At 50.1% G+C, this 15,374-nt stretch overlaps 1 protein-coding gene across 3 annotated transcripts in view; it reads right to left on the bottom strand.

Annotated features, from left to right (window-relative positions):
• LOC121272639 (latent-transforming growth factor beta-binding protein 1-like) overlaps positions 1 to 15,374 on the bottom strand; it is a 754,836-nt gene that overhangs the window by 563,883 nt on the left and 175,579 nt on the right. The gene's annotated exons all lie outside the window — the stretch shown is intronic.

Genomic DNA, 15,374 nt, shown 5'->3' with positions numbered 1-15,374 from the left:
CACTCACACACACACACTGTCTACAGACACACAAACACACACTCACTCCACAGACACATACACACACACACTCCACAGAGACTAACACACACACACACTCCACAGACACTCACACAGACACACACTCCACAGACACTCACACACACACATACTCCACAGACACTCACTCGCATACACCTGCTCCACAGACACACAAACACACTCTCTCCACAGACACAACAGACACATATACACAGACCACAGACACTCACACACACTCCACAGACACTCACACACACACTCCTCAGAGACTAACAAACACACTCCACAGAGACTAACACACACACACACTCCACAGACACTCACACACACACACACTCCACACACACTCACAAACACACCCCCTCCACAGACACTCACACACGCACAGTCACTCCACAGAAACTCACACACACACACTCCATAGACACTCACACACACACTCCACAGACACACATGCATACACAAACACACACACACACTCCACAGACATTCACACACACACACAACCCCCTCCACAGATACTCACACACATACACACGCATTCCAGACACTCACACACTCACACACTACAGAGACACTCACACACACACACAGCCTAAACAGACACTGACACACACACGCTAAGCAGACACACACACACACTCCACAGACACTCACACACACACACTCCACAGACACACACACACACAAACACCACAGACACACACACACACACACACACACTCCACAGACACTCACACACACACTCCACAGACACTCACACACACACACACTCACTCCACAGACACTCACACTCACACACACTCCACACACACTCACAAACACACCCCCTCCACAGACACTCACACACGCACAGTCACTCCACAGAAACTCACACACACACACTCCATAGACACTCACACACACACTCCACAGACACACATGCATACACAAACACACACACACACTCCACAGACATTCACACACACACACAACCCCCTCCACAGATACTCACACACATACACACGCATTCCACAGACACTCACACACTCACACACTGCAGAGACACTCACACACACACAGCCTAAACAGACACTGACACACACACGCTAAACAGACACACACACACTCCACAGACACTCACACACACACACTCCACAGACACACACACACACAAACACCACAGACACACACACACACCACAGACACTCACACACACACACACACTCCACAGACACTCACACACACACACACTCCACAGACACTCACACACACACACTCTCTACAGACACACAAACACACACTCAATCCACAGACACACACACACACACTCCACAGACACTCACAAACACAACCCCTCCACAGACACTCACACACACACACTCACTCCACAGACAGTCACACACACACACTCCATAGACACACACACACACTCCACAGATACTCACACGCTTACACAAACACACACACAGACTCCACAGACATTCACACACACACCCCTCCACAGACACTCACACACATACACACCAATTTCACAGACACACACACACACACACTCCACAGACACGCACACACACACCCTCCACATACACTCACACACACATACTCCACAGAGAGTCACACACACACGCACTCCACAGACACTCACACGCACTCAACCTCCACAGACTTTCACACACACACACTCCACAGACACTCACACACACACTGTCTACAGACACACAAACACACACTCACACCACAGACACTCACACACACACACACTCCACAGACACTCACACACACACACACTCCACAGACACACATGCACACACACACACACACACACACACATACTCACTTCACAGACACACACACACATATATACACACACCACAGACACTCACACACACTCCACAGACACTCACACACACACACACTCCACGGACACACACACACACACACTCCACGGACACACACACACACACACTCCACAGACACACACACACACAGCCTAAACAGTCACTGACACACACACACTAAACAGACACACACACACACACACACACTCCACAGAAACTCACACACACAAACTCCACAGACACTCACACGCACACACACTCCACAGACACACACACACACTCCACAGACACACACACACACACTCCACAGACACACACACACACACTCCACACTCACACACACACACCACACACACACTCCACAGACACACACACACACTCCACAGACACTCACACACACACACACACTCCACAGACATTCACACACACAAACACACACACAGACTCCACAGACATTCACACATACAAACACACACAAACACACACACTCCACAGACATACACAGACACACAAACCACAGACATACACACACACACACAGCCCCTCCACAGACACTCACAAATACACACACACACACACTCCACAGAAACTCACAAACACACACTCCACAGACACTCACACGCACACACTCCACAGACACTCACAGACACACACACCCTCCACAGACAGTCACACGCACACACACACACAAACACACACACTCCACAGACATACACAGACACACAATCACTCCACAGACACTCACACACACACTGCACAGACACTCACACACATACACTCCACAGACATTCACACACACAAACACACACACACACACAGACTCCACAGACATTCACACATACACACACACACACCCTCCGCAGACACACACACTCCACAGATGCTCACACACACACTCCACAGACACACACACACAAACACACCCTAAACAGACACTGACACACACACTCCGCACACACGTACACACACACCCTAAACAGACACTCACACACGCACACTCCAACAGACACTCACACACACACACTCCAACTGACACTCACACACACACAGACTCCACAGACACTCACACACACACACTCCACAGACACTCACAAACACGCACTCCACAGACACACATGCGCTCCACAGACACACACACACACCCACTCCACAGACACTCACACACATACACACTCACACACATACATACACACACACAAACACCCTCCACAGACACTCAAAAACACACACCCTCCAGACACTCACATACACACATCCTCCAGACACTCATACACACACTCCCTCCAGACACTCATACACACACACCCTCCAGACACTCACATATACACACCCTCCAGACACTCACATACACACTCACACTCCACAGACAGACACTCACACACACGCCCCCCACAGACACTCTCACACACACACACTAACACACGCCCTCCACAGACACTCACACACACACCCTCAACAGACACACACACACACTCTCTACAGACACTCACACACACACACCATCGACAGACACTGACACACACACACCCTCGACAGACACTCACACACACACACCCTCGACAGACACTGACACACACACACCCTCGACAGACACTCCCACACACACACATATATACACACACACACACACACTCACTTCACAGACACACACACACATCAGACACTCACACACACACACACACTCCACAGAGACTAACACACACACACACTCCACGGACACACACACACACACTCCATGGACAGTAACACACACAGCCCCTCCACAGACACTTACAAATACACACACACACATACACTCCACAGAAACTCTCACACACACACACTGCACAGACACTCACAGACACACACACCCTCCACAGACTGTCACACGCACACACACACACAAACACAGACACTCCACAGACATACACAGACACTCAATCCACAGACATACACACACACACACACACACACACACACTCCACAGACACTCACACACACACACACTCACTCCACAGACACTCACACTCACACACACTCCACACACACTCACAAACACACCCCCTCCACAGACACTCACACACGCACAGTCACTCCACAGAAACTCACACACACACACTCCATAGACACTCACACACACACTCCACAGACACACATGCATACACAAACACACACACACACTCCACAGACATTCACACACACACACAACCCCCTCCACAGATACTCACACACATACACACGCATTCCACAGACACTCACACACTCACACACTACAGAGACACTCACACACACACAGCCTAAACAGACACTGACGCACACACGCTAAACAGACACACACACACTCCACAGACACTCACACACACACACTCCACAGACACACACACACACAAACACCACAGACACACACACACACACACACACACCACAGACACTCACACACACACACACTCCACAGACACTCACACACACACACACTCCACAGACACTCACACACACACACTCTCTACAGACACACAAACACACACTCAATCCACAGACACACACACACACACTCCACAGACACTCACAAACACAACCCCTCCACAGACACTCACACACACACACTCACTCCACAGACAGTCACACACACACACTCCATAGACACACACACACACTCCACAGATACTCACACGCTTACACAAACACACACACAGACTCCACAGACATTCACACACACACCCCTCCACAGACACTCACACACATACACACCAATTTCACAGACACACACACACACACACTCCACAGACACGCACACACACACCCTCCACATACACTCACACACACATACTCCACAGAGAGTCACACACACACGCACTCCACAGACACTCACACGCACTCAACCTCCACAGACTTTCACACACACACACTCCACAGACACTCACACACACACACTGTCTACAGACACACAAACACACACTCACTCCACAGACACACACACACACACACACACACTCCACAGAGACTAACACACACACACACTCCACAGACACTCACACAGACACACACTCCACAGACACTCACACACACACATACTCCACAGACACTCACTCGCATACACCTGCTCCACAGACACACAAACACACTCTCTCCACAGACACAACAGACACATATACACAGACCACAGACACTCACACACACTCCACAGACACTCACACACACACTCCTCAGAGACTAACAAACACACTCCACAGAGACTAACACACACACACACTCCACAGACACTCACACACACACACACTCCACACACACTCACAAACACACCCCCTCCACAGACACTCACACACGCACACTCACTCCACAGACACACACACACACACACACACTCCACAGAGACTAACACACACACACACTCCACAGACACTCACACAGACACACACTCCACAGACACTCACACACACACATACTCCACAGACACTCACTCGCATACACCTGCTCCACAGACACACAAACACACTCTCTCCACAGACACAACAGACACATATACACAGACCACAGACACTCACACACACTCCACAGACACTCACACACACACTCCTCAGAGACTAACAAACACACTCCACAGAGACTAACACACACACACACTCCACAGACACTCACACACACACACACTCCACACACACTCACAAACACACCCCCTCCACAGACACTCACACAAGCACAGTCACTCCACAGAAACTCACACACACACACTCCATAGACACTCACACACACACTCCACAGACACACATGCATACACAAACACACACACACACTCCACAGACATTCACACACACACACAACCCCCTCCACAGATACTCACACACATACACACGCATTCCAGACACTCACACACTCACACACTACAGAGACACTCACACACACACAGCCTAAACAGACACTGACACACACACGCTAAACAGACACACACACACACTCCACAGACACTCACACACACACACTCCACAGACACACACACACACAAACACCACAGACACACACACACACACACACTCCACAGACACTCACACACACACTCCACAGACACTCACACACACACACACTCACTCCACAGACACTCACACTCACACACACTCCACACACACTCACAAACACACCCCCTCCACAGACACTCACACACGCACAGTCACTCCACAGAAACTCACACACACACACTCCATAGACACTCACACACACACTCCACAGACACACATGCATACACAAACACACACACACACTCCACAGACATTCACACACACACACAATCCCCTCCACAGATACTCACACACATACACATGCATTCCAGACACTCACACACTCACACACTACAGAGACACTCACACACACACAGCCTAAACAGACACTGACACACACACGCTAAACAGACACACACACACACTCCACAGACACTCACACACACACACTCCACAGACACACACACACACAAACACCACAGACACACACACACACACACACACACACACCACAGACACTCACACACACACACACTCCACAGACACTCACACACACACACACTCCACAGAAACTCACACACACACACTCCATAGACACTCACACACACACTCCACAGACACACATGCATACACACACACACACACTCACTCCACGGACAGTCACACACACACACACTCCACAGACACTCACAAACACACCCTCTCCACAGACACTCACACACACACACACTCACTCCACATAAACACACACACACACACACACTCCATAGACACTCACACACACACTCCACAGACATTCACACGCATACACAAACACACACACAGACTCCACAGACATTCACACAAACACACACAAAACCCTCCACAGACACTCACACACACACAGCCTAAACAGACACTGACACACACACGCTAAACAGACACACACACACACACACTCCACAGACACTCACACACACAAACTCCACAGAGACACACACATACACACACTCCACAGACACACACAGACACGCACTCCACAGACATTCACACACACACACACTCCACACACACACACACACGCACACACACGCACACACACACATACACACTCACGCACATACATACACAGACACATAATTCTCCACAGGCACTCACACTCTCACACTCCAGGCACACACACAAACACCCTCCACAGACACTCAAAAACACACACCCTCCAGACACTCACATACACACATCCTCCAGGCACTCATACACACACACCCTCCAGACACTCATACACACACACCCTCCAGACACTCATACACACACACCCTCCAGACACTCACATACACACTCACACTCCACAGACAGACACTCACACACATGCCCCCCACAGACGGACACACACACACGCGCCCCACAGACACTCTCACACACACACACAAACACACGCCCTCCACAGACACTCAAACACACACCCTCAACAGACACTCACACACACACTCTCTACAGACACTCACATACATACACCGTCGACAGACACTCACACAAACACTCCCTCGACAGACACTCACACACACACACCCTCGACAGACACACACACACACACACACACACACACTCACTTCACAGACACACACACACATACATACACACACCACAGACACTCACACACACTCCACAGACACTCACACACACACACTCCACGGACACACACACACACACTCCACAGACACTCACACACACACAGCCTAAACAGTCACTGACACACACACACTAAACAGACACACACACACACACACACTCCACAGAAACTCACACACACATACTCCACAGACACTCACACGCACACACACACAACACAGACACTCACACACACACTCCACAGACACACACACACACTCCACAGACACACACACACACACTCCACAGACACACACACATACACTCCACAGACACACACACACACACTCCACAGACACTCACACACACACACACACTCCACAGACACTCACACAAACACACACTCCACAGACACTCACACACAAACACACACACACTCCACAGACATTCACACACACAAACACACACACACACACACACACACACACACACACACACACACACACAGACTCCACAGACATTCACACATACACACACACACAAACACACACACTCCACAGACATACACAGACACACAATCCACAGACATACACACACACACACTCCATGGACAGTCACACACACAGCCCCTCCACAGACACTCACAAATACACACACACACACACACTCCACAGAAACTCACAAACACACACTCCACAGACACTCACACACACACACACTCCACTGACACTCACAGACACACACACCCTCCACAGACAGTCACACGCACACACACACACAAACACACACACTGCACAGACATACACAGACACACAATCCACAGACACATACACACACACACTCACTCCACAGACACTCACACACACACACTCCACAGACACTCACACACACACACACACACTCCACAGACACTCACACACACTCCACAGACATTCACACAAACACACACACACCCCTCCACAGATACTCACACACATACACACGCATTCCACAGACACTAACACACTCACACACTCCACAGACACTCACACACACACAGCCTAAACAGACACTGACACACACAAGCTAAACAGACACACACACACACTCCACAGACACTCACACACACACACTCCACAGAGACACACACATACACACACTCCACAGACACACACACACACACACACACACACACACACTCCACAGACACTCACACACATACACACTCACACACATACATACACACACGCATAATTCTCCACAGGCACTCACACTCTCACACTCCAGGCACACACACAAACACCCTCCACAGACACTCAAAAACACACACCCTCCAGACACTCACATACACACATCCTCCAGACACTCATACACACACACCCTCCAGACACTCATACACACACACCCTCCAGACACTCATACACACACACCCTCCAGACACTCACATACACACACCCTCCAGACACTCACATACACACTCACACTCCACAGGCAGACACTCACACACACGCCCCCCACAGACAGACACTCACACACACGCGCCCCACAGACACTCTCACACACACACACAAACACAAGCCCTCCACAGACACTCACACACACACCCTCAACAGACACTCACACACACACTCTCTACAGGCAATCACACACATACACCCTCGACAGACACTCACACACACTACACCCTCGACAGACACTCACACACGCACACCCTCGACAGACACACACACACACACACACACACACATACTCACTTCACAGACACACACACACATATATACACACACCACAGACACTCACACACACTCCACAGACACTCACACACACACTCTCTACAGGCAATCACACACATACACCCTCGACAGACACTCACACACACTACACCCTCGACAGACACTCACACACGCACACCCTCGACAGACACACACACACACACACACACACACATACTCACTTCACAGACACACACACACATATATACACACACCACAGACACTCACACACACTCCACAGACACTCACACACACACACACTCCACGGACACACACACACACACACTCCACGGACACACACACACACACACTCCACAGACACACACACACACAGCCTAAACAGTCACTGACACACACACACTAAACAGACACACACACACACACACACACTCCACAGAAACTCACACACACAAACTCCACAGACACTCACACGCACACACACTCCACAGACACACACACACACTCCACAGACACACACACACACACTCCACAGACACACACACACACACTCCACACTCACACACACACACACTCCACAGACACACACACACACTCCACAGACACACACACACACTCCACAGACACTCACACACACACACACACTCCACAGACATTCACACACACAAACACACACACAGACTCCACAGACATTCACACATACAAACACACACAAACACACACACTCCACAGACATACACAGACACACAATCCACAGACATACACACACACACACAGCCCCTCCACAGACACTCACAAATACACACACACACACACTCCACAGAAACTCACAAACACACACTCCACAGACACTCACACGCACACACTCCACAGACACTCACAGACACACACACCCTCCACAGACAGTCACACGCACACACACACACAAACACACACACTCCACAGACATACACAGACACACAATCACTCCACAGACACTCACACACACACTGCACAGACACTCACACACATACACTCCACAGACATTCACACACACAAACACACACACACACACAGACTCCACAGACATTCACACATACACACACACACACCCTCCGCAGACACACACACTCCACAGATGCTCACACACACACTCCACAGACACACACACACAAACACACCCTAAACAGACACTGACACACACACTCCGCAGACACGTACACACACACCCTAAACAGACACTCACACACGCACACTCCAACAGACACTCACACACACACACTCCAACTGACACTCACACACACACAGACTCCACAGACACTCACACACACACACTCCACAGACACTCACAAACACGCACTCCACAGACACACATGCGCTCCACAGACACACACACACACCCACTCCACAGACACTCACACACATACACACTCACACACATACATACACACACACAAACACCCTCCACAGACACTCAAAAACACACACCCTCCAGACACTCACATACACACATCCTCCAGACACTCATACACACACTCCCTCCAGACACTCATACACACACACCCTCCAGACACTCACATATACACACCCTCCAGACACTCACATACACACTCACACTCCACAGACAGACACTCACACACACGCCCCCCACAGACACTCTCACACACACACACTAACACACGCCCTCCACAGACACTCACACACACACCCTCAACAGACACACACACACACTCTCTACAGACACTCACACACACACACCATCGACAGACACTGACACACACACACCCTCGACAGACACTCACACACACACACCCTCGACAGACACTGACACACACACACCCTCGACAGACACTCCCACACACACACATATATACACACACACACACACACTCACTTCACAGACACACACACACATCAGACACTCACACACACACACACACTCCACAGAAACTAACACACACACACACTCCACGGACACACACACACACACTCCATGGACAGTAACACACACAGCCCCTCCACAGACACTTACAAATACACACACACACATACACTCCACAGAAACTCTCACACACACACACTGCACAGACACTCACAGACACACACACCCTCCACAGACTGTCACACGCACACACACACACAAACACAGACACTCCACAGACATACACAGACACTCAATCCACAGACATACACACACACACAAACACACACACTCCACAGACACTCACACACACACACACTCACTCCACAGACACTCACACTCACACACACTCCACACACACTCACAAACACACCCCCTCCACAGACACTCACACACGCACAGTCACTCCACAGAAACTCACACACACACACTCCATAGACACTCACACACACACTCCACAGACACACATGCATACACAAACACACACACACACTCCACAGACATTCACACACACACACAACCCCCTCCACAGATACTCACACACATACACACGCATTCCACAGACACTCACACACTCACACACTACAGAGACACTCACACACACACAGCCTAAACAGACACTGACGCACACACGCTAAACAGACACACACACACTCCACAGACACTCACACACACACACTCCACAGACACTCACACACACACACACTCCACAGACACTCACACACACACACTCTCTACAGACACACAAACACACACTCAATCCACAGACACACACACACACACTCCACAGACACTCACAAACACAACCCCTCCACAGACACTCACACACACACACTCACTCCACAGACAGTCACACACACACACTCCATAGACACACACACACACTCCACAGATACTCACACGCTTACACAAACACACACACAGACTCCACAGACATTCACACACACACCCCTCCACAGACACTCACACACATACACACCAATTTCACAGACACACACACACACACACTCCACAGACACGCACACACACACCCTCCACATACACTCACACACACATACTCCACAGAGAGTCACACACACACACACTCCACAGACACTCACACACACACACTCCACAGACATTCACACAAACACACACACACCCCTCCACAGATACTCACACACATACACACGCATTCCACAGACACTAACACACTCACACACTCCACAGACACTCACACACGCACAGCCTAAACAGACACTGACACACACACGCTAAACAGACACACACACACACACTCCACAGACACTCACACACACACACTCCACAGAGACACACACATACACACACTCCACAGACATTCACAGACACACACACCCTCCACAGACAGTCACACGCACACACACACACAAACAGACACATTCCACAGACATACACGGACACACAATCCACAGACACATACACTCACACACATACTCCACAGACACACACACACACTCCACAGACACACACACACACACTCCACAGACACTCACACACACACACACACTCCACAGACACACACACACACACTCCACAGACACACACACACACTCCACAGACACTCACACACACACACACACACACACAGACTACACAGACATTCACACATACACACACACACAAACAGACACACTCCACAGACATACACAGACACACACTCCACAGACACACACACACACACACACACACACACACACTCCACAGACACTCACACACATACACACTCACACACATACATACACACACACATAATTCTCCACAGGCACTCACACTCTCACACTCCAGGCACACACACAAACACCCTCCACAGACACTCAAAAACACACACCCTCCAGACACTCACATACACACATCCTCCAGGCACTCATACACACACACCCTCCAGACACTCATACACACACACCCTCCAGACACTCATACACACACACCCTCCAGACACTCACATACACACTCACACTCCACAGACAGACACTCACACACATGCCCCCCACAGACGGACACTCACACACACGCGCCCCACAGACACTCTCACACACACACACAAACACACGCCCTCCACAGACACTCAAACACACACCCTCAACAGACACTCACACACACACTCTCTACAGACACTCACATACATACACCGTCGACAGACACTCACACAAACACTCCCTCGACAGACACTCACACACACACACCCTCGACAGACACACACACACACACACACACACACTCACTTCACAGACACACACACACATACATACACACACCACAGACACTCACACACACTCCACAGACACTCACACACACACACTCCACGGACACACACACACACACTCCACAGACACTCACACACACACAGCCTAAACAGTCACTGACACACACACACTAAACAGACACACACACACACACACACACACTCCACAGAAACTCACACACACATACTCCACAGACACTCACACGCACACACACACAACACAGACACTCACACACACACTCCACAGACACACACACACACTCCACAGACACACACACACACACTCCACAGACACACACACACACACTCCACAGACACTCACACACACACACACACTCCACAGACACTCACACAAACACACACTCCACAGACACTCACACACAAACACACACACACTCCACAGACATTCACACACACAAACACACACACACAAACACACACACACACACAGTCTCCACAGACATTCACACATACACACACACACAAACACACACACTCCACAGACATACACAGACACACAATCCACAGACATACACACACACACACTCCATGGACAGTCACACACACAGCCCCTCCACAGACACTCACAAATACACACACACACACACACTCCACAGAAACTCACAAACACACACTCCACAGACACTCACACACACACACACTCCACTGACACTCACAGACACACACACCCTCCACAGACAGTCACACGCACACACACACACAAACACACACACTGCACAGACATACACAGACACACAATCCACAGACACATACACACACACACTCACTCCACAGACACTCACACACACACACTCCACAGACACTCACACACACACACACACACTCCACAGACACTCACACACACTCCACAGACATTCACACAAACACACACACACCCCTCCACAGATACTCACACACATACACACGCATTCCACAGACACTAACACACTCACACACTCCACAGACACTCACACACACACAGCCTAAACAGACACTGACACACACAAGCTAAACAGACACACACACACACACTCCACAGACACTCACACACACACACTCCACAGAGACACACACATACACACACTCCACAGACACACACACACACACACACACACACACACACACTCCACAGACACTCACACATACACACTCACACACATACATACACACACGCATAATTCTCCACAGGCACTCACACTCTCACACTCCAGGCACACACACAAACACCCTCCACAGACACTCAAAAACACACACCCTCCAGACACTCACATACACACATCCTCCAGACACTCATACACACACACCCTCCAGACACTCATACACACACACCCTCCAGACACTCACATACACACACCCTCCAGACACTCACATACACACTCACATTCCACAGGCAGACACTCACACACACGCCCCCCACAGACAGACACTCACACACACGCGCCCCACAGACACTCTCACACACACACACAAACACAAGCCCTCCACAGACACTCACACACACACCCTCAACAGACACTCACACACACACTCTCTACAGGCAATCACACACATACACCCTCGACAGACACTCACACACACTACACCCTCGACAGACACTCACACACGCACACCCTCGACAGACACACACACACACACACACACATACTCACTTCACAGACACACACACACATATATACACACACCACAGACACTCACACACACTCCACAGACACTCACACACACACACACTCCACGGACACACACACACACACACTCCACGGACACACACACACACACACACTCCACAGACACACACACACACAGCCTAAACAGTCACTGACACACACACACTAAACAGACACACAAACACACACTCCACAGAAACTCACACACACAAACTCCACAGACACTCACACGCACATACACTCCACAGACACACACACACACTCCACAGACACACACACACACACTCCACAGACACACACACACACACTCCACACTCACACACACACACACTCCACAGACACACACACACACTCCACAGACACTCACACACACACACTCACTCCACAGACACTCACACACACACACACACTCCACAGACACTCACACACACACACTCCACAG

This window comes from Carcharodon carcharias, chromosome 34 (genome assembly GCF_017639515.1).
Source record: "Carcharodon carcharias isolate sCarCar2 chromosome 34, sCarCar2.pri, whole genome shotgun sequence".
NCBI lineage: Eukaryota > Metazoa > Chordata > Chondrichthyes > Lamniformes > Lamnidae > Carcharodon > Carcharodon carcharias.
Note: the sequence above shows the minus strand (reverse complement) of the source record. Positions and strands in the feature narration are given on the sequence as shown.